Raw genomic sequence first — 24,730 nt, 5'->3', positions numbered from 1 at the left:
ATTTGTAATCATGATACAACTGTAAAGAGAATGTTATTTCCATTACTGTCACAATTTCATTTGTGCAAAGTATTTAAAAGGAAAGGATATAATGTATTTATTGAATATCTAATCATGCAAAGAAAAACAAGACATTAGACCTGCCCTCAGGAAAATTATGGATATAAGGGAGATTTAAAAACAGAATGTAAAAAGTGTATATACTAGCATAACAAGATATTCTAGGAGATTCATCAGCTGCTTCTGCAGCGATCAGAGCACCATTGCTTCACATTGTGACATTCAAGATATATAGTAAAAGACCAAAGGGGGGGAAGTTAACATCTTTTGAAAGGTGCTTCTGAAAGGTACATTCTTACCAAGCCATCTCTAGTGGGCCCTTCACCCTTACCAACTGCACATGACACATGGTAACTACTGTACCCTGGCTTGTGGGGGAGGGATTCCAGCAGGATGAAGCTGGAGGAATAAATGCCCCAACCTGCTAATGACTGAATCCAGCTGGAATGCAGGGGGCAAGGGAGCCTGGTTGACACTGTCTACACAGATCAGCTTCCAGGCAAAGAGAAAGGTGGAAAAGGGTGAAGAGTAAGTATAGATGAGCAAACAAGAACTATCCGGCACAGTTATCTATAAAAATAAACTTTCAGAATACATCACACTTAACAATGAACAGTTGAAAACTTTCCTTATGAGATTAAGAACAAGATAAGGATGACTGCTAACATGATTTCAATTAACATACAGAGGTATTAACCAGGACAACGAAAGGTAATAACTGGAAAACAAGAAAGAAATCCACCAATATTCATAGTGAAATGATTTTTATATATTAAAAAAAGGAAGCTATAAATAAATTATTAGAATTAATAGAATGGCTATTAATGTCAGGTCAACAAACAGAAAATCACTTGTATTTCCATGTACCAACAACAAATGAAATAAATTTTTAAATATATAACACTTGTAGCATAAAAATATGAAATATTTAAGAATTAAGCTACTAAAATATATGTAATAATCCTTTGCAGATAATTATAATACTTTGACAGAAATTAAAGATGAACAAAATAAAATAAAGTGTATACAATGTACATAGATTGAAGACTTAATTTTGAAAGATACTCTTTCTCTCAAATTGTAATATATAGACTTAATTCAAGTCAAATAAAATCAAAATAGATTTTTTAGAACTTGACAACAAGACTAAAATATATAAAAATTCAAGATACTAAGAATTGCAAATAGTAAAAAAAGAACAGGAGTTCCTGTCGTGGCTCAGCGGAAATGAATCTGACTAGTATTCATGAGGATGAAGGTTCAATCCCTGGCCTTGTTCAGTGGGTTAAGAATCCAGAATTTCCATGAGCTGTGGTGTAGGCTGCAGACGTAGGTGAGATCCCACATTGCTGTGGCTGTGGCATGGGCCAACAGCTGCAGCTCAGCTCTGATTCAGCCCCCACCCTGGAAACATCCATATGCCGCAGGTGCAGCCCTAAAAAAAAAAAAAAAGAAATCCAAAAAACTAAATGAATAAAAGTATAGTGTTGACACAAGTATATATATATATATATATCAGTGGAACATAACTTAGAGCTCAGACTCAAACCCAGACAAATACAATCACTTCATTTATGATTCTTTTGCAGACTGAAAGGAGAAGAACTAACTTTTCAATAAGTGGTAGTAGGTCAACTAGACCTCCATAGGGAAAAGCTAAATAATTCTACTTGACACTCTTCACAAACATTCATTAAAGGTATTTTAGCCTAGATTCCCCAGGAAATGAAGCTTTGCATACAGTAGGTTTGGGGGATAGGGAGAGGCATATTCTCAAAATCAACATCTTTGAGGGAGTAGAGAAGAAGATTAGTCAAAGGGAAGACTGAACTATGATGCATTTGCAACAAAGGGCTCTATCAATCACACAAGCTGTTCTGGAGCTGACTTGACCCTTCAAAATTGCCCAAAATTCAGACAAAGAGGCCAACCTTTTACACCATCCAATGAGCAGACACTGGATGCACGCTGCCCTTGGCATACAGTAGGACTTCGGGCAAGGTGTCTCTCTTGGGAGGGGATGTGGATGAGGTCCAAAAAGGGCTCAGCTGAGAGTTACCATCACCAGTACTCTTAACAGCTGGAAGGAAGCCTCAGTCCTAAAGAGAGAGGTGGCGGGGAGAGAGGGAGGATCCATGTGACACAGGCCAGCATCCACACGAGTTGGAAAGTAGATCTAAATATAAGCTGTGAAAATTATAAAACTTGCAGACGAGAATGTGAGAGAATATTTTCATGACTCCAGTGTAGGGAAAAGCCTCTTAAACAGAATACCAACATCACTAAATATAAAGGGGAAAACTGACAGGTTGGGCTACATCAAAGGCACCACTAAGAGAGTAAAAGGACAAATCACAGGGTGGGAAAAAGTATCTGCAACATATATAATATTAAAAGAACTTCTGTAAATAGTTTCCATAAGCCTATAAGAAAAACAAACAACCAAGTAGAAAAATGAAAAATGAGCAAAAGACTTGAGAGATTAAAGATTAGATGGATGGATAGATAGATACATACATAGATACAAAGATAGATAGATAAAGATAGAGACATATAGATATAGATTGATCCAAATTACCAATAAGCACACAAACAGGTACATTAGTCATCAACTAAATGCATATTAAAACCACAAAGAGACACTACCACAACCCAAAAGAACGGTTAAAATGAAAAGAATAGGTAATTCCAAAGATGGGAATGATGTGGAACAAATGAATTTCTCACGTACTGAAGGGAGAAACAATTGGCAATATCTACTAAAATAAGAGGTATGTGTAAGACCATATGCAGCAATTTCTCTCCTAGGTACATACATATATCCTCCGCATTCTGATTTAAACTATATCATTACTCCTGGTTGCTTGGAAAAATAAAAAAGTGAGTTCTAACATAAAAGTTTCCAGTGTAGGGGAACAGAGGTTGAGGATCTTCAAGAGCAATAACTCGATTCACTAACATTCAACATCACTCTTGAAAATGTACAGACAAGCAGTCCTACTGTTTCAGATGTGGTGAGAGTGACTCAGGCAAAGCCTTAACCTGAGATAAGCACTCCTTCAGAGTCTCAGGTTGAGAACAAACTAAATCCATGGTCAAGAAGTGGGTGTGGAATCCTTTGGTTCTCATAAATAGAAATATTTGTCAGTTAGGGTATTGTTCAATTTTCAATAGGCTTTGTTGTTAACTAAAATGAGTCTTGCATCTTAAAGCCAAACACAGTTCTGTTCCCAAAAGATGAGGGTAATAATCAGAAACTGGTGGACATAAGACACTGATTAGCCTGCACTAGCACACATCAATGACTGCTACTAATAGGCCTAACTGCAAAGAATACCACAGTCAGGAATTCTGCTAAACCCATTCAAAGACATAGGCGAGTGATACAACCTGATGTGTACCCACCTCTGGTTAAAGGCTACAAAGTATGTAAGTTCTGCTAACAAAATTTTAGCATCAGTAACCTAAGCAGTTGCAACCCTCAAACATTTTGGACAAGGACTAGGCTACCCAGGTACTACCACTACACCTACACTTCACTGAATCTCAGGAACCACTGTCTGTAAACCACATGATCATTTATGTCCTGCTAGGAAAGAGGGGGAAATACTGTCAGTTAAATGGGTATCTATTGTCAGAGCTATTGGAAATTCAGAGATGACAAAATGTAGAGTGAAAAATGTGTGTTTTAGAAGCAAGGAAACATGGTAAATTTCCCAGTATATCAGATTCAAGTATGTTCCTTTCCTTGCTTCCCAAGAGCTAGGAATTCTATTTGCCTTTCCAGGGCTACATAAAACAAGGATTTAGCTACATCTGTTTCAGTGAAACCACTATGGTTAATTTCTGTATTACTTTTCCCTGAAGAAACTTATTCTCTCTCTCTTTTTTGTTCTAGATGTTACCAATTATTCTAAACTCCCTTATAGATATCACATGGTGTTCTTTGAACAAAGAAACTGTTACATAAAAACAAAAAGGTAAATAACATGTCTGTCAATTTAAGTTAAATATTTTAGCTTATTTAAGTACTTTTGAGAAAAGTTTTTTAAATGGCTGGCAAAATAGCAAGAGTACAGATATGATGTTAATCTTGAGTGTGATAAACCAGCTACAATTCAGAAATGTATACTGCTCTTTAGAGCCCTCTCTTAATCTTCAGAAGTATCATACACAGTACTTAAACATGCAAAACGCAAAATTCATTCTTTTGAGAATGTTCTCAGGATGATTTCACCCAATTTAGATTTTATGTATGCCAAATGATAAACCTATCACCTTTAGGCATGTAAAAAACAAGATGAAGTATTCATTAGTTGCTTTATATTGTGTCTGTGCTATGCCTTCTATAGCTGTTACTTATAGGACAAAACTGAGTATGATAAAGATGAAAAATAAAGTAGGAAAAGGAGGCAGAGAAAGAAAGGAAGTGGAGAGAAGACAATGGAAATGAAAAGGAAAGAAAGAAAAGGAAAGAGAGAAGAAGAGGAAAGGAGAAGAAATGAAAAAGAAAAGGAGAGACTGCGTGAAATAGCCTGAGATCATTCTAGAACTTAAGTTTTTCAGGTCTTGAATTTCTACTTGCATATAATAAAAGAATTTTACAGATTATACATCTGAAATCCCCACTAGACTGCCAGCAAAGGTTGTCTTCTTATCTGTGTTTGTCCAACCTCAGCACTATGCACAAGGGGATATCTGGGCTCATTAGTGATGATTCACTGATAGGTGCATACAATTTCTATTAGGCTGCTTCTTATATCTTATTTATGAAAAAAACTTGTTAAATGTTTGTTTAGTTATTATCAGGGTTTATTTGTTTGGTGTCTTTCAAATATTCATGAACATTTTTGTTTTTGAAAATAGGAACAAAAATAACAAGACAGAGAACATTGGAAGAAAGGAGAGAAAAGGAGAAATGAGCTCTGAACCAAAGGAGGGATGGAATTAATATCAAGAAATTAGTTCTCACAGTGAGCAAAGAAGGGCATCAAGTCAGTGATTAAGGCTTGTTTCTGAAAAGAAGCTCAGTATAAGTTGAAGGAGACCAGAGAAATGAAAGTGCTTGGGAAAATAAGTTGAAGAAAGATAAAGAAACCAATATTAGGTGAAAGTGATATTAGAACAATTTTTTAAATCTAAGAGTTCCAGAGCTGGAAGTCCTCTGGGTCATTGATCTAAGCGTTCATCTTTGGGAAAGGAAATGAACTGCTGGCTGTTCCTGCACAGGTGTCATCAGACACTCTGCAGCTGGGAGGTCATGGCCCCTACACAAGCAGACTGTCACTGAGGAACTGAGGAGCATCCTGATCAGAGCTTTCCAAACTTCACTGCGTGTACAAACCATAGAAGATATTTTTAAAACACAGATTCTGGTATAGTAGGTCTGAGACACATTTCCAAAAAGGTGCAATAGGAGGCTGGTCCACAGACCACAGTTTAAGTAGCAGAGCCTGGGACAGTGCTTCTTAGAGTGTGATCCAAGGCTATATGAGTTAGAATTATTGTGAGGCTTGTAAAATTCCACATTCCTAAGCTCCACCACAGGCCTGTAGAAATGCTGAAGCAACTAACAGCCATATTCCAAATTTTTTTAAAATATCATGCATTACATGTAAAACACCTACAATACATACCCTATTTCTTATAAGTAAATAAAATCTATTTTTATTCCTTTCTTTAGCCCAAAACTTATTTCCATTTTTATCACTTTTCTTCAAATAATCACTTAGAGAAGTTAACAGCTAGAAAAGTTCTTCCACATATCCCATCCTTGCTACTTTATCAATGGTCAGAAGCAAGCCACCTTGTTTTCTCCCAAAATGTACTATCCCCAGGATGGTGGTAAAGACTGAAATCCTAGGTTCTAAGATAAGCAATCCCAAATTCCCCACACCAGATTTCATTTCCTCAAATCAATAACGTCCATCTTGGAGTTCCCATCGTGGCGGAAATGAATCTGATTAGCATCCATGAGGACAAAGGTTTGATCCCTGGCCTCGCTCAGTGGATTAAGGATCTGTCGTTGCCATGAGCCATGGCATAGTTCGCTGATGTGGCCTGGATCTGGTGTTGCTATGGCTGTGGCATAGGTCAGTGGCTACACCTCTGATTCGACCCCTAGCCTGGAACCTCCATATGCCTCATGAATGGTCCTAAAAAGACCAAAAAAAAAAAAAAAAAAAACCCACTAATAATACCCATCTTACCTTGGTATCTTAATACTCCCACAAGTCTTGCTGTTCCCTAAAACCAAAATACTCCTCCCACCTCTTTTATATTCCTTATGATTACCAATATTTTCATTACTTTTGTTAATAGCATTTTAGCTTATACAGAATTCTTGTTATGTGCCAAGCATAGTGCTAAAAAAGTTTATATGCATTATCTTAGTTCTTGCCCCACACGGAAAAAAAAAATTTAATCTATTTTATTTTATAAATGAAGAAAGAAAGGTTTAAACAGCTTACTCAAGGATCATATAGACAGTAGTTAGATGAGCCTAGCTTTGAACTAGTTGACTCAAAAGCCTCAACTAGTCACTTTCGTTATAATTGCTACCATTACCCCAACAGTAAATTAAATTTCCTTAATTTGTATTTAAAAGGATTGCCTGTTTTCAGAAGCATATAATTTTTTTTTTGGTCTTTTGTCTTTTTAAGGCCACACCCGCAGCATATAGAGGTTCCCAGGCTAGGGGTCTAATTGGAGCTGTTGCTGCTGGCCTATACTAGAGCCACAGCAACACCAGATCCGAGCTGTGTCTGCAACTCACACCATAGCTCAGGGCAAGACCAGATCCTTAACCCACTGAATGAGGCCAGGGATCAGACCTGCAACCTCATGGTCCCTAGTCGGATTCATTTCCACTGTGCCACAATGGGAACTCCCAGAAGCTTATGATTCTATTCTCAGCAGCCCTCTAACTAAATGTTATCTACTATTTTTATCCTTTTCTGTTACTATGTTAAATATAAATGAAAATGTTTACTAAAAACAAGCCTTCATTGCTCCTCACACTGATCCAGAGCTCAGAAGGGTATGCTCACACTAATTTCTTCAGATTGGGAGGTCAGCACCCACTTCAGTGAGTTTCAGTTTTAAAATATTTCCAAAAATAATATAAAAGAGCCATGCAATCCTGTCACTATTTCAAGGAGAAAAAATAAAGACACCTGCTGTATGGGTGTGGGTGTATAATAATGTTCATCATTAACCTACAACCTGATAAACTGGTCCTCCAGATGGACCCATGCATTAAAGGGATATCTGAACACTGTTGGTGGTTTTTATTAGCACCTATTCCACAAACATGAAATCTTTGTGTTTCTTAGATTGTCAGCTCAGATTACAGGATGAAAGCTAAACAGCCCTTTTGACCAAACTGCATCTTGGCAGTTACAGCTGTGATCCACTTTCCAGTGATTATTTCAAAAATCCATTAAAACGAAGAAAATCAAGAGGGTGATGTTCATCTGAGACAGTGGACACAAAATCACCTCTTGCTCTTAGATATACTGACACTATGTTTACAAAGACAAATGTACAGTAATAAGATTCATGCCCTGAACAAAAGACAGTGTGTTTCCCAAATAAATGGTAACTTTGTTCATGACTTGCGTGAAATCATGGTTCTTTCATCTATGTTTTTGTATTTTCAGTTGAAAATGTAACTAGTTGCTAACAAAAGATTCCTCATGCTTTTAGTTTCCCTTGGGTAGAGAAACAAATTTACCAATTCTTGCATTATATTTGCCTTTGAAAAAGTTTTTCCATCCTTAAAAGTAAACCCTGAACAGATACCTCAAAAGATGTAAAGTCTATCTGTCACTCCTTCAAGAATGAATAAAAAAGCCTGTGGTTAGCTGATAATGAGACAGATTATTTTAAAAACCCTTTTAAAAGTTTAAAGAAGAAAACTCAGAAATTAAACACTTCTGAAATGGAGTATCTGCTGTCCCTAATCGCAATTAAAAAAAAAACCAAAAAAACAAAAAAAATCCACTTATAATTTGGTCACTAGTTTTTACTTAAATTTATTTTTTATTATTGTCACCTGACTCAAACTCATGGATTTTTATTTATGAATACAAGGGCATTCCTACACTTTTATTTAAATGCAATAAATTATAAATTAGGGGCCAGGAAAATACAAAATTATAAAATATATTGAAATGTGATGCCAGAGATCTAAGATGGTGGAGTAGCAGAACATAAGGCTCATCAACCCCCACAAATACACTGAAAATACAACCATATGTGGAACTATTCACACCGAAAAATCTGTGAAAAACTGACAAAAACCTCAAGATTATGACAGAACAAGAAAACAATTACAAAACCAGATAGGACATAAGAAAGAAGAAGAGAAAAAGAAGTGAAAGGAAGAGACAGGACCTGCTCTCTGAAAAATAAAAACCATATGATCATCTCAATAGACACAGAAAAAGCTTTTGAAAAAATTCAACACCCATTTCTGATAAAAACTCTCCAGAGAGTGGGCATAGAGGGGAACTACCTCAATATACTAAAAGCCATTTATGACAAACGCACAGCTAACATTATTCTCAATGGTGAAAAACTGAAAGCATTTCCACTAAGATCAGGAACAAGACAAGGATGTCCTCTTTTACTAACGTTATTCAATATAGTCTTGGAAGTCCTAGCAACAACAATCAGAGAAGAAAAAGAAATAAAAGAAACCCAAATTGGAAAAGAAGTAAAACTATCACTGTTTGCAGATGACATGATTCTATAGCTAGAAAATCCTAAAGACACTACCAGAAAACTATTAGAGCTCATCAATGAATCTGTTAAAGTTTCAAGATACAAAACTAATACATGGAAATCAATTGCATTTCTATGTACTAACAATGAAAGATCAGAAAGAGAAGTTAGGGGAACAAGCCCATCTACCATTGCATCAAAAAGAATAAAATACCTATGAATAAATCTACCTAAAGAGACAAAAGACGAGTACTCTGAAAAGTATAAGGTACTGATGAAAGAAATCAAAGAAGACACAAACAGATGGAAAAATATAGCATGCTCTTGGGTTGAAAGAATCAATATAGTCAGAATGACAATATAATCTAAGGCAATCTTAAGATTCAATGCAATCCCTATCAAATTACCAATGACATTCTTTACAGAACTAGAACAAAATATTTGAAAATTTGTATGGAAACACAAAAGACTCGAATAGCCAAAGCAATATTGAAAAGAAAAAATAGAACTAGAGGAATCAGGATCCCTGACTTCAGACTCTACTACAAAGCTACAGTCATCAAAATGGTATGGTACTGGCACAAAAACAGAAATACAGATCAATGGAACAGGATAGAAAGCCCAGAAATAAACCCAAACACCTATGGTCAATTAATCTATGACAAAGGATGCAAGAACATACAGTGGAGGAAACATAATATCTTCAATAAATGGTGCTGGGAAAACTGGACAACTGCACATAAGAGAATGAAATTAGAACATTGTCTAACACCATACACAAAAATAAACTCAAAATGGATTAAAGGCCTGAATGTAAGGAAAGATACTATAAAGCTCCTGGAGAAAAACATAGGCAGAATGCTCTTTAGTAGAAATCACAGCAACATCTTGTTTGATCTGCCTCCTAGAATAAATAAAATAAAGACACAAATAAACCAATGGGATCTAATTAAACTCAAAAGCTTCTGCACAGCAAAGGAAACCATTAAAAAAATTAAAATACAACCCATGGAATGGGAGAAAATTTTTGCAAATGACTTAACTGACAAAGGTTTAATCTCTAAAATATATAAACTACTCATATAACTCAACAGCAAAAAACCAAACAACCCAATTTAAAAATGGTCAGAAGACCTAAATAGACATTTCACCAAAGAAGACATACAGATGGTCAGCAGGTACATGAAAAAATGCTCAACATCACTGACTCTTAGAGAAATGCAAATCAAAACAACGAGGTACCACCTCACGCCAGTTAGAACGGCCATCATTAACAAGTCAGCAAATAACGAATGCTGGAAAACAGTATGGAGATTCCTCAGAAAACTAAAAATAGAACTACCATTTGATTCAGCAATCTCACTCCTGGGTATCTATCCAGAGAAAACCATGACTTGCAAAGACACATGTACTCCAATGTTCATTGCAGCACTATTTACCATAGCCAAAACATGGAAACAACCTAAATGTCCATTGACAGAGGAGTGGATCCAGGAGATGTGGTACATATACACAATGGAATATTATTCAGCCATTAAAATACTGGCATTTTAAGCAACATGGATGGACCTAGAAATTATCATGCTAAGTGAAGTCAGCCATACAATGAGACACTAACATCAAATGCTTTCACTGACATGTGGAATCTGAAAAAAGGACAGACTGAACTTCTTTGCAGAACAGATGCTGACTCACAGACATTGAAAAACTTATGGTCTCTAGTGGAAACAGTTTGGGGGGTGGGGGGATGTGCTTGGGCTGTGGGATGGAAGTCCTGTGAAATTAGATTGTTATGATCATTATACAAAAAGATAACATTAGCATAACAGCTGTTGGAGTAAACTCTGAAAAAAAAAATAACAAATGCTGTAGAGGATGTGGAGAAAAGGGAACCCTCCTGCACTGTTGCTGGGAATGTAAATTGGTACAACCACTATGGAAAAAAGTATGAAAATACCTCGGAAAACAAAGAACTACCATATAACCCAGCAATCCCACTCCTGGGCATGTATTCATAAAAAAACTTTCATTGAAAAAAATACATGCACCCCTATGTTCATCACAGCACTCTTCACAATAGCCAAGACATGGAAACAACATAAATGCCCATCAATGGATGAGCGGATTAGGAGGATGTGATACATATATACAATGGAATACTACTCAGCCATAAAAGGACAAAATAATGTCATTTACAGCAACATTGGTGGAACTAGAGACTCTCACACTGGGTAAAGTTAAGTCAGAAAGAGAAAGACAGACTCCATATGATATCACTTCTATGTGGAGTCTAATATATGGCACAAATGATCTATCTACAAAACAGAAGAGATAATGGACATGTAGGACAGACTTGTGTTTGCCAGATGGGAGGGGAAGGGAGTGGGATGGACTGGGAGTCTGGGGTTAGCAGATTAAACTCTTGCATTTGGAGTGGATGGGCAATGAGATCCTGCTGTATAGCACAGAGAACTATATATCTAATCACATGATGGAACATGATAGAGGATAATGTGAGAAAAAGAATACACACACACACACACACACACACAAAGGGTCACTTTGCTGCACAGCAGAAATTGATAGGACATTGTAAATTGATCAAAATTAATTTTTTAAAAATAAAGAATTATTTTGTCAGTTAAAAAAAATGTGATGCCTAAAAACTATACTCAAGAGAAGATAAAACCTTCGGCTTACAGATTGCAACATCCCCCAGAGTAGTGAATGAGAGAGAATTAGAAGTGCCTTTTAGCAACTTTTAAATTTTTCTTGAGCATGAAAACCTAACAGTGTAATTTTTCTTCAATATTAAAAAAATGACCTTTTACTTGTTTTCTTGTTGAAAGGAAACAAAAGCTACAAAAGAGCATTAAGAAATATAACCACATATGTATTTTATGTGGAATTTACTGTCTACAAAGTTTGATGCAGACATTTTTTATGACACTGACACACTGCCCACCGCACTAAGGAGGCAGGTAATGGAGACATTTTTTTAAAGCAATAAAAGTTGATCAAAAATAAACTAAAAACAAACTAAATAGCAATAACTAAAAAAAAAAAAAAGCAATAACCTCAGCATGTGGTTTAGATTAGATATGAGAATTTACAACCACACAGTGGTTGGAATTTAACCCAATGTTCTTTTATTCCATCTATATGACACAAAACTTTTACATAAAAAGTGAAAAATCCAACCCAAACAGATGAATGTTTTATCTACCCAATGTTTAATATCCAGAGGACAAGGGCTCAGCAATCCAACGTCTAGAGTTGGTGTCTCAATGTGTCTCATACATAACACCCCTCTCTTATCTGCACAAGTCCTCAACCCATTGAGAGGTTTAAAAAAATGTAAACCAAAATACTACTTTTAGCAGAGACACAAAGATTTGGAGAATGCAGCTTACAGTTGAGAACAAAAATGGCTTACCATAACTTTCTGCAAGTCTAAAACTTGAGGAAACCACTGGAGGGAAAGTTTGGGTGCACAGACCACAGAGGTCTGGTCTGGGGAAGAAACAAAAGAAAATAGGATGGCCAGCAACAGATCAGCTCTGCCCAATCAAGAAACTTATATCAATGATTGTCACTCTCTTATTAGGAACCTCACTCCTGTTCCATGGGGCAAAAGGTAAGAAAAGTTACTCTGAAGAATTCCCTCCACATGGAGACCTAAGAAGTTGAGAAGTAGTTCCACTCAGTAATCCACAGATGTTTGTTCTGTTAACCCGTTGGGTTTAACTATCAAGTCTATGGTCAGCCAGAGTATTATTCCTTTCTGACAGGGGATGTCAGGATCTATCCTGACAGTGCTGGTCCACCTCTATGAGCCATTTCTCCCAATACAATATGGTTGTTTTGTGGATCCTCCTGTTAATGCTGGTAAATAGCATTGATTCGCCCCTAAAAGGTGTGAAAATAGTCACCAATTAAATTAATTCTAAGTTCATACAATGTCTAAATTTCTTACTCTAAATTACGTCTGGCCACATGTAACACAGGTCATCAAAGTTTTTGCAAAGAGATTGAATAACAATATCAAGCTATGCCATTAAAAAATGCCAACACATATAGGAGCCATAAATTTGAATACAAATTACCTTCCATTGTAATTTCCTAGAGAGACATTAATGTCCCCAAATTAAATTTCCTACAAGTTAAAGTCCACAGGATTTAAAGTCTAAAGCAATTCAATCCAAAATCAAATTGCCTTGCGTCTGTGAGTTTAATGTCTGAAGTCATTATAGTACAAAATAAAATTTTCTTGTCCTTGCAAGTAAAAGTTCAAAGAAACTCATATCTAAAGTTCTAATGTTAAAGTCCTGTAATCATTTTTATCATTATTTCAAAAACTTTTTTCTTCTCAGTTGCAGACAGAGGTGCCTTATTCTGAGCCTGAGTATATTTGGGTTTCTTCAGCAGCTGCTGACTAGTTTATTATATTCCTTGAGAATGTGGACCTTGGGATTAAAATCAGTTTCTCATGTGTCCCACTTCTCAAAAACTCCCCAAAAGGTGATAGACATAGAAGATTATATGCTCTACACCCAACACCTCCTAAATTTAGAAAATACAGCAGTCTCTACCCTCCTGAAGCAGTTAACCCAGGCAGAATTATGTTCTAGAACCCAACCTTAGATGTTGCAAAACCCACTGCTGAGACTCACTGGACCTGAGAGGAGGAAAGCAAATGGAGAACATTTCTTCCTTTCGGTCTCACCGGACCTTTATAGAATCTGTGAGCTGAGAACACACTCAGTGAGAAGAAAATGCCAGCAGGAGGTTATGACGGTGGCATGATTTCCTTGGTAGGAACCCGGACCTCATACCTGTGATCCCCTCTCTCAGGTAACTGAATTAAAACATGATTGCCTTTTTGCAAACTATGCAAATTTGCAATATTAGCAGCCCAACACCCCTGGTCATAATTGTGACTCATCTTTCCATCCGTCATTTTTAACACCTCTTGGTACACAGTTCCCCTTTGAAACTGGTGTTCCTGGCACCTAAGTATCATGTTTAGGGTGGGCTTCACTGTGTCTTCTGAACAGATCTTTGCAGTTTTGCAACAGTCAGGTTGCTTCCATGGCTTCTCATGTTGGAAACACTTAGGCCTACAAAATACACCTCCTAGGGGAGGTTGCCCTTTCATACCCACATTTACTTCAACTGGAAAATCACCCTCAGAAGACTCTGAACTGAAACCTCTATTTATGTGTCTGAATCTAGTGCTTCTAGGGTTCTCACGAGGATCCACGCCTCCTTAATGTGATGAAGACAACATCGTCCCTCAGTTTTCAATGTTCTGGGCTGCAATTAGCATTTGTTTTTACTATATGTTTTCTACAGTAATGGCATAGATATCCAGTATTTTGTCTTCTTCATTCAGCAGGTTCTTTTAGGAAGGTTTAATGCTCAGATGACCCCTTTCTATCTCTACTACATGTGAGGCCAATACTGCTCTCTGGATCAAAGAGCTTCCTTTCTTTTAACTTCCCTTTTCTTTCACACCCAGGCGTGTGTGTGTGTGTGTGTGTGTGTGTGTGTGTGTGGTCATTTTTAAAAATACTGTATTAGGTTAGGTTCTCCCAGAAAAAAATCCTGAGTCAAGTGTTTGAACACAAGTGATTTATGAATCAAGTGCTCCAGCAGAGAGAGGATAAAGAAAGCAGGATAGAGAAGGAGAAAAGGCCAAAAAAAGATTTGATTTCAGGTAAAGTCCAGCCTCAGCCTGAAGCCTCAGAAAGTTTGGAAATATAAATTTCACCTTGATGTTTGTCAAAAGAGGACTGGGCAGTGGACTTCTGTAACTCCCAGGCACTGCTCGCTCTCCCTCCAGGTACAGTAGCCCAGGCAGCCCCAAGGAAGTCCTCCCCAGAAGGTGGCAGCTGCAGGCCTGAAAGCTGATTTAGCACAACCTGCAAAGTATGCTTTTCCACCTAATATCCTGGCCTGTACACCTGACTGAAAAACAGTAAAAGCAACACAATTTGTTCTATATCCTAACCCTCAAAAAGCCTATTTACAGAAAGGCTCTTTTTGCCCTTTAGTTGAAATGTTACTTCAGTTTTGCATGCCTACCAAAATGTCTGATCATCAGCATTTGCTCTCATCCCTGTAACAATAGTTTACTAAGATCCACAAATAAGAAATAGCCACTTTCCTGCCAAAGCCTCCATAAGCTGCTGTGACACGCCAAGGTTAAAACCCTACACATACTATCTTCCTAAGCCCATCTCTCAGAGATACTCCAGGAGACACATCAGTGTGTGTTTATTCTGCTCTCCAAATTTTAGTCCTCATCTATTTCTCAAGGCTACTGCCTAATGCATCAAAATTTGAGGTTTTATTGAGTGTGTAATAAATGATACTTGACTTTTTTTCCCTATGTAAGTTTGGAACCATTTGAGACTAAATGAAAGGGTCAGGTATATAAGATTAAAGTATCTCCTTTTATCATTAGAATGCCCTTTGGAGAATGCATACGCACCAGTTTGATTGAACTTGCTCCCTAACTTCAGACCTATGCTGCAGGAATGATGTCTTCTCCCTTAAGCTTCTCATGAGGGGAAGACACAAGCAAGAAGCACCTCTCCACAGGCAGGCCATCCAAAAGGAGCAAAGAGAAGAGGTTAAGCCTCTCCTGTCCAGGTTCTTCGTCCACTCGTGCCAGTCAGGGAGGTCATTCACTGACTCTAGGGAAGAAGCAGAGAGTAGACAGGAAAATCAGGGATATTAAATCTAGTTCTTCCATGCTCATTTTCATCAGGAGTGGGGAATAAGAGTTCTCTTGCAACAACAGAACCAAACTTAGAGAGATAAGGAATCAGAGTGAGAGCTAAGAAGAACTCAGAAGCCTATGGTCAATGATCTGGAACAGATTGGGATGGACAAACTCTCATAAAGGACCAGAGAGTAAATATTGGAGGCTTGTGAGTCTTATGGTCTCTGTTGCAACTATTCAGCTCTGGTGGTGTAGCCTGAAAGCAGTCACAGATAATAACTAAATAAATGAGCATGGCCATGGACCTATAAACTTAATTTATAAAAACAAGTGGCTAATTAAGCTATAGTTTGTTGACCCTGTGAGGGTTCTCCATGCTGACTAAAAACACATGAAAGATCTCATTAAGAACACAGATAGCAGAAGACCAAGGCCAAGATAAGAGATGCTGGACCAGACTGGGAGTTCAACCTAAATGGGAGATTCAGAAGCATACTTTATGGTCAGTGACCACAAGTTAAGGATAAGTTTTGCGAGTATGGGGACGCTTGTCTATTTCGGTGACTGCTATGTCCCCACTGATACCAATACATAGAAGTCCAGCACATAGTAAGTGCTGCAGTTCTATTGTACCAATGAATGAATTAGGAATAATTTCAAACAACCACATGTGAATAAGACAAAGCATCTAGGATGGTGCCATAGGTTAAAATGAAAATATGCATCTAAAAATGGCAAATCTGACAAGTATATGGGAAAAAAAATCAGTTGAAATTGCCTCATTTGGAACCCAGACAGTTGAAAAGAATCTAGAGAAACACAAATATCATAGAACAAGTGAGTTACATAAAGCCTTTGAAATCAGGAAACATAACGTTTCAGGAGGCAGAAGGAGCAGAACAAACACCAAATACATGGTCCTAGGAAAGTGCAGTTCCTTAAGGGTGCCTTCTGTATTCTACCTCAAGGATTCGCCTATGCTGTTGCCTTTATCTATACCATTTCCTTCCTTCCCCCTTTGTTTTTTGCCTGAATTATTCCATCTTCTTCCTCATGAAAGCCTATCATTTCCCGAGACCAGATCAGATGCCTCACGCTGTACTTATTCTTGTCACAGTATTCTTGTCACAGCACTTCTCACACTATAAATTCACTGCTTGGGAGTCCAGCTCCACCCATCAGATTGTAAGCTACTAAAAGGAAAGATGACCCTGTTTAATACATTGTATATATTCTCTTAAGGCACGGTATGCAAAGACTAGTGGTTAAATATCTGTTGAATGAATAGGATTAGCAAGACCTAAAGAGTAAAACAAAGCAAACAGAAGTGCTTTAAGGACATACAACAAAAAGTTTTGACAGGTGGCTATGTTCTGTTTCACACAATTCAGCAGAAACCAGCCCCATAATCGTTACTCTCCACTCAATGTTGGCTGCACTTTGGGTCTTGGAAGAAGTTTAAAAATTGATCTTGGGAGTAACCTGAGCATGGGGATTTTGTGAATCCCCATTTGACAAACATGAGCATGGGGATTTTGTGAATCCCCATTTGACAAACATCTGCTTAGAGCAGATCACTGGGAACACTTGGCTAAAAGTGGCAAATGTGTAAGAAGGGAGAAGTGGCTTCCAACAAACAAATCTCTACTAAGGTAGGGTCCATGTGATCTTTGCTCTTTTTGTAGAATTCAATGTCATTTAACAAATAATACACCAAATAGCGAGTGTGGCTGACTAAACCTGAGAAGTGAGAGAAAACAACAAAACTCCAACCAATCTTTAACTGGTTTAATTCCTGATTAGATTAGGGCAATGGTCAGCTTCTACTTTTCCTGCCTAGCTGATGATAAAGGGGATTCTCAGAGGAGGAAGATGGCACTGCCTGGAGTCTCTACATGAAGTCCAACACTCAGTAAAAAGTACAGAGACCAAGAAACAGAATCCAGAGAATAAATAAGCAATAAAAATAGACTCAAAAGTCACATATTTATTGGAATTATCAGATACAGAATTTTACAAATCCATAATTAATAATTCATGATAATAAATGACAAAATGGAAAAATTTTCAAAATAACTGGAAAAATAATAAAACAAGCATTTTAGAATTTAAAAAATTAACAACTAAACCTAAGAATTCAGTGGATATATTACAGCAGAAGAAAGAATTATTTAAACTGGAAGATAGGGCAGTTGAAAATACATAAGCAGAAACAAAAAGGGTAAAGGCAATGAAAAATACAGGAAAGGGTATGAATGATATATGGACCTCTTTTAACTAAAGAGACATCCACCATATATATAATTAAAGGTCCAGAAAGGGTTGAAAACACTGGGGAGAAACAATATTTGAAGTGATAATGGTCACAGATTGCCCAAGAAAAGGTTTTGATAGGGTTAGAGCTGCAAGGTTTGTTTTAAAAGGTTGAAAACAAAAAGGTACAGGTTAAATGGCATATCTCAGGGAACAAAGGGAACATGAAATTTTCTTGAAGCTTTTATGGATCTGACATTGGGATTGCAAGATCAAATCTACGTGGGGTCTCCAGAGAAAGGCCATGATAAAACATTCACAGGTATGCCCTCACATCCACATATGGAAGTCTTGGTGTTTCGGTATCTTTTTGCCACTCTATTGGCCTAGAATGGACAGCTCACTTTCAGTCATTATGCCATGCCAGTGAGCAATGATTTCCAGTCTCCTTTAAAGACCCTACCCCAGCCTCTGAGACATGTGCCATGCAGATTCAACACCTTTTCACCCCTAGGGCCCTACTTCATTTCTGGTATCTCGAAATCTCTCTATCTTGCTTTTAAACTACACTATGTCCTTTAGATATACTTTTATGGTTTGAATGCATGTTCTAAAATACTTTACCCAAAATTTCTGTTCTTAGTATGGGCAATGAGAATCAGATGAGATCAATCTGCTATATGATCAAAAGTCCAATTGGTGCTACAGCAATCTGATGTACTAAATGTTCTAAATGACCCTAGAGTGGTAAAGGACTGTGAAAATAGACAGAAATATTACCAATGGGTCAGTCATCCTTTCTGGGTGGAAGACAGAGATGTAGGAACCATGAAAGAATGATTGAGGTAATGTAGGTAGAACATTAGATAAAGTAGCAAAAGTTCTGTAAGGAATTGTATGGATGCAAAAGGATGATACGGGGTTTCTTTCCTTGTAATTTCAGGAGGGACTCCAAACAATCCACATTCAACTCTGCCCCTTCCCAATGAAACTGGTTGCTTTCCAGGTTGATTCTGAATTTTGTATTCCCATCCAAGGGGAAATATCCTATTTGTAAAGATGAAATGAGGCTTTTTATTTCTTTAGCCCCATCTTCAGATTTAGAAGGGATGCTCATTTTGAGTGGCTAATGGATGTTACAGGGTTTGTCACTTCTCAGCCCAGCTCTAACAGGTACGTTTTGTCATTAAAATACTTAGTCATAGCTGCTGTCTTCTTCCCACCATGACCAGTACCCACTGCCCATTCTCCCATCTTAAATGTAAAAATCTGCTTTTTGCTCATCAGGTGATATGATATACCTCATGTCACCATCTTTAGTGAGAGGTTTTTACTTTCAGGGACTGAACATTAGCTGCAATGTTTTCTACAGCCTAGGTCTTATTTCCAGGAAAAAAAAAAAAAAGAAACTTGTTCTAAGAGAATTTTAAATAGAATCTCTAGTTCTAAGTGAAGCAAAAGTGTGAAAATGTTACATTTATTGATTAGATTCTCAGGTCCTCAGAGAGGTGGAATTAGCAATTTCTGATCTTTCTACTCTGCAAGGCCAATTTAAGGACCCTAAAAAATATAAAGTTTATCTTTTCAAGATATTCTTTCGTTAACTGGTACCTTCATTTTATTATTTTAAAACTATAGTTTCAAAACTTTCATAAGCTCTTATGGAGTATTAAAAGTGGATAAAAGCATGAAGGATGGAAATACACTTTCCCTCGGTGAAAATAATTTACCATAATAGACATCACTAACATTATATCAATGCTGGTTATTCTTGTCAAATCCCTGAAATTGAAATCACATTTAGGACAGCAGGCACATTGGATGTTTAAGAGCATCATTTTGCTGTGTCTGCACTGGGCTGAGTACACAGTGAGGATTTTGCAATGCACTGCTTCTGTACAAAGAATATACAGAAGAATGGTGGAGTCTAATCTCACTAACTACCTGTGTGTAATCATCCCCTGGATATTTCATTAGGTGTTTGTCACATTTGGAAGTGTTGAAAAGATCTCTTTTCCTCATGTTCTCCTTTCTTTTCCCACCAAAACAGTCTAGTTCAGGGTAGCATAGCTTTTCCCTTGAGCCAGCATTTCCTAACTTTTTGAATTAAAAACACTTTCACATTCTAGGGAGTTCCCATCGTGGCTCAGTAGTTAAGGAACTGACTAGCATCCATGAGGACGCGGGTTTGATCCCTGGCCTTACTCAGTGGGTTAAGGATCCGGCATTGCTGTGAGCTGTGGTGTAAAAAAAAAACAAAAACAAAAACAAAAAACACTTCCACATTCTAAATAATTTTTTACTATCCCCATAAGAATTTTAAATAATCATTTTTGCTTGGCATATTTTTATTTTATATGAAATATGATATACTTAAAATTTCAAGATATGAAATCTTTAACTTCTTACCATTTAACAAATGACAGATACCACTACATTTATTCTAAGCTAATTATTTAGGCAAGAGCATGATTCAACCCAAATGTTTTTAAATGACCTTATAATGCTCAACCACTCTACTGGTCATGTTGATAGCAGGCTAAGATGGACAGAAAGGCTTGACCCAGCTATGACATGGATAAATAATTCAAATAAAATTTCTATATCAAAGAATATTGAAGGCAGCCAGTCAAGGCACACAGCGGAGTAATCACCAACACCTCTTAGGGGTTAGGTCCCCACCTGGGACCCCAGGTTTGCTGATATTTGATTGAGAGTCATATTGCACCTTTTGGAAAATAACTAGCTTCCTCCAAGAAGATGAAGACTGGAGGCATAGCCCTGCTGCAGGTAGGCTCAATGGGTATTAAACTGGCCCACAGTCACCCACCTCTGGCAAGGTTATCAATATACTACATGAGACCACAGAGTACAGGACACAAACTACTCTCAAGTAGAAACTTTGTTTAATATGGCCTGAACCAAGGGCAATTTCTTTTCTTTTCTTTTTTTTTTTTTTTTTTTTTTTTTGCTTTTTTTTAGAGCCACACCCATGGCATATGGAGGTTCCCAGGCTAGGGGTCTAATCAGAGCTACAGCTGCCGGCCTACACCAGAGCCACAGCAATGCAGGATCTGAGCTCCATCTGCGACCTAAACCACAGCTCACGGCAATGCTGGATCCTTGACCCACTGAGCAAGGCCACAGATGGAACCCGCAACCTCATGGTTCCTAGTCGGATTCGTTTCTGCTGTGCCACAACAGGAACTCTCAAGGGCAATTTCTGAACTCAGTTCAGGAGGACTAAATCAAAAGTTAGTTCCTCATTCATCTCTAGGAATCCTGGTAACATTTAGGTTGGGAGTATATATTAAAACATGCGTCGAAATTTGACCATGTCTTTCAATATTGAAAATGGATTCTAAAATCCTTTCATTAGTTAAAATCCTTGCCTTTATATTCAGCTAGGTTACTTCTATATTTTTGAATTTTGACTGTAAATGACTAGATGAAAGATAAAGTCACAGGATGCAATGGGCAAGGAACACACTGAGGCCGGAAACAGGCTCCATGGAGAAACACGCTCATTGCTGTATTATTATTTTTTTTTTTGAAAGATCTTGCTTCACTACATAAGAATTTTCATTAGATAGTTGATAAATTACAGATTTGTCACAAATTATTTTCAACTAAATTACAGATGTATTAGAATTTCATCCTCTTCATAAGATTCTTAAATATCAATATCAGCATTCCTAAAGCTTCATGACTGTAACCAATGGGTGCTTTATGTGTATGGATTAAACAACATATGATTAAATAAATAGCAGTTTTAAATTGTGATAAATTCTCATCCAGTTTATAGTTTCTACACACGTAAACTAGATCAACACTAGGAGGCTTTCAAACTGATGTACTTGAAAGGAGAAAAACTCTCTGCTTTCTGGCATTAAAAGCAAAAGAGAAATGATTTTTAAGAGAGCAACTTGTTTTGAGCTGTTTAGTTAACAATGAGCAATCCAAGTGCTCCTCAGGAAATAAGAATTATTCCTATGGAACAGTTCAGAAACACTTTGGAAAAGCAAAACATATCGACCTTTCTCACAAAGCTATTTATGGGATCCCAGATAGCGTTGTAAAGATATTTACACCTCAGCACACCCATCATAAGTGCTGAGATATACCTTAGAGCCACGTTTGGTCTTAAAATAGCTTTATATTTTCAGAGGTACATTTAGAGAATATAATCTCTACATTTAACAATCTATATTCCCAATTCATAGCTAAATGGATATTTTCAGTGAGTTTTTCTTCCCCAAATTAATCTCTGTGTAATGTGTAGATTAGGCCTTTGGAGAATGCCTCCCTCCCGCTTGCTATTCATTCATCATTTCTTCAGAGAAGTCTTTCCTGAACTCTGCAGTCTAGGTCAGCACCCCACTGATATATTCCAATAAAACTGAGCACCTCTTCTTAGTACTTGACACACATGGCACTGACTTTTATCTTATTGTATTTGATTAATATTGTTTCCCTACTAATCTATAACCTCCAGAAGGCAGGGATCATCTTAGTTTTGCTTGCCATTTTATCCTTCAGGGTCTAGAATAGTGTCCAGCACATAATAGATATTCATTAAAGAGTTGTAGAATGAATGTAAAATAAAAAAAGAATGAATGAAAGAAATGAACATTTAAACCAGGTCTGTGACTAAGTACAGCCTTCCTTTCACTAACAGAAAATTCAGACAGGACCTCCAGTTCTGAGGAAGGCATTCTTTATGGAGAACTAGCTCTCCGTAATGGCAAAGCAAGGAGAAAATTGAATAATAATTTAAATTTAAAATACATTTTGCTGTCATGCCTTTGCATATTATGTTCTGCCTGAAGGTCTGTGTTGTGAGATTTTCATAAAGAAAAATGAGGAAATAAATGTAATAGAATAAGCAATGGCACAGAGACATGAACTCTTCACATTTGGTGGGCTGTGGCAGGAGCCTAAGGTGAGTACAGAAATGGGGGGTAAATCTATAAGTTATACCCAAAATCAAGTTGGTGAGAGCGTGGAAGGCCACAAATCTGGTTTCTAATCAGAACATAGGATTAGAACATGAGGATTCTTAATGCAAAATTTACATCAATTAGAGTGAGGCTTTAAAAAGCTGACTCTGGAAGCAGAGTAGAGAATGGCTAAGAATCACAGGGAGGAAAATCTGTTAGGAAATTACTAATACAGTTTCTATCAGAGGCAATTAGGGCCTAAAATAAGGTAGTGGCCAAGACAAAGAAAGAGAAAGACTTATATTATTCTTCTGAATGTTGAGTCATTAACTGCAGTGCTGATCAAGGAAGCAGAAGAGGTCTATTGAGCTGGGTAATGAGTTCAGTCTCATTACTAAACCTCAGGTTGTCTATGTGAAAGATGTCTAGCAAGCAGCTAGGAATGAGAGCCAGAGTCCTAAAGAGGGTCTAACAGGAGATAAAGACTGAGAAGGCACAGATATGAAGGAGATGCTCAAGGCAGGTAGTCCAGAAAGAAAGAAAGAAAATTTAGGAGATTATACTGAAGAAAACCTACATTTAGGAGTGACAGAAAGAAGAGAAAGACACAATATGGTTGTCAGAGAAATAGCAGTAATGATGAAGAAGTCAGATATAAGGGGTGTTTCAAGAAGCAGTCACTGTTAAATGCTACCCAAAGGCCGAGAAAGGGAGGAGTAATGCCTTTGGGTTTGTGGTCAGGAAGGTGATGAAGGTGTGGTATGTGGAATATGCACTCTCACAGAGTCCAAGTGTGACTGAATTAAGGGATCTGAAGTGAGATTATCCTGGATTATTTGGGGGAGCCCTAAATGCAACCAGAAGGATCTCTAGAGAAGGGAGGTAGAAGCATAGTTAGCAGAGAAAATGAAGAGATGACCCAGCAGAAGATGCTACGATGTGGACTTGGAAAGTGGAGGAAGGAGCTATGGAACAAAAAATATAGATGGCCACTAGGAGCTGAAAAATGCAAGGAAATTGATTCTTTCCCCAGAGTCCTGGGGGGTCAGGTGGAGGGTAATCCTGCCAGCCCCTCGGTTTCAGCCCAGTGAACCTGATTTTGAAATGCCAGCTCAAGAATTATAAGAGAATAAATCTGTGCTGTTTGCAGTCACCAAGTTTGTGGTGATTTATTGTAGTAGCCATAGGAAACCAATACAGAAATGAAGGTAAAAGTAATTTTTAAATGCCTGAAAAGTGATATAATATGAAGAAGTGAAGGTAGACTGTATACATCCTGATCTCAAAAGAACTGGCAGTTAAAGAAATAAGTGTTGAGACAACCTGAGGAGAAAACAGGTTTAAAAGACTTTGTGTGTGTGTGTGTGTGTGTGTGTCTTATTTTTAATATTTTGGGGACCTTGGAGTAAGCATAGGCTTGGAAGAAAGAATCAATGGAAAATAGAAAAAGGAGATGCAAGAGCAACATGTGGATGGTGGACGGTCAAGTTCTTGTGGGAAGGGTGAGGAAACGGTAAGGGACTAGACTTGGGGAAAAGCAGGGGGCCCTTATGAGTTAGGAAGATAAAACACCTGCACATCATCTACCTTAGCACTCATAAGTACACGGTCAAGGGTTGAAAATTGATTTTAATGTTAGCCCAAGCAAAACATAAATAAATGGGTTAGGTTGTCTATATCACTAGATAGAAAGCATCACATTGATTTTAAAATAATTCATTATTTTGGGAGTTTCTGTCATGGCTCAGTGGAAACAAATCACACTAGAAACCATGAGATTGCAGGTTCAATCCCTGGCCTTGCTCAATGGATTAAGGATCCAGCATTACCGTGAGCTGTGGTGTAGGTCGCAGATACGGCTTGAATCCGGCATTGCCATGGCTGTGGTGTAGGCCAGCAGCTGTAGCTCCAATTCGACCCCTAGCCTGGGAACCTCCATATGCTGTGGATGTGGCCCTGAAAAGCAATAAATAAATAAATAAATAAATAAATAAATAAATAAATAAATAAATAAATAAAA

The 24,730-nt window shown here is 37.4% G+C and overlaps 1 protein-coding gene across 6 annotated transcripts in view; it reads right to left on the bottom strand.

Moving 5' to 3' along the window:
* METTL4 (methyltransferase 4, N6-adenosine) overlaps nt 1–24,730 on the bottom strand; it is a 491,081-nt gene that overhangs the window by 182,034 nt on the left and 284,317 nt on the right. For 4 of the 6 annotated variants that reach the window (XR_014807703.1, XR_014807701.1, XR_014807702.1 and 1 more), the window contains one exon: nt 15,284–15,488. The exons of the other annotated variants lie outside the window; for them this stretch is intronic. The gene's annotated coding sequence lies outside the window, so the exon portion shown is untranslated. The remainder of the gene's footprint in view (nt 1–15,283; nt 15,489–24,730) is intronic. 6 annotated transcript variants of the gene reach the window in all.

This window comes from Sus scrofa, chromosome 6 (assembly GCF_054392235.1).
Source record: "Sus scrofa isolate SSC_HxYL_T2T_F1_AM1 chromosome 6, Sscrofa_HxYL_maternal_Yorkshire_Landrace_v2.0, whole genome shotgun sequence".
Lineage (NCBI taxonomy): Eukaryota > Metazoa > Chordata > Mammalia > Artiodactyla > Suidae > Sus > Sus scrofa.
This window is presented reverse-complemented; position numbering and strand designations above follow the sequence as displayed.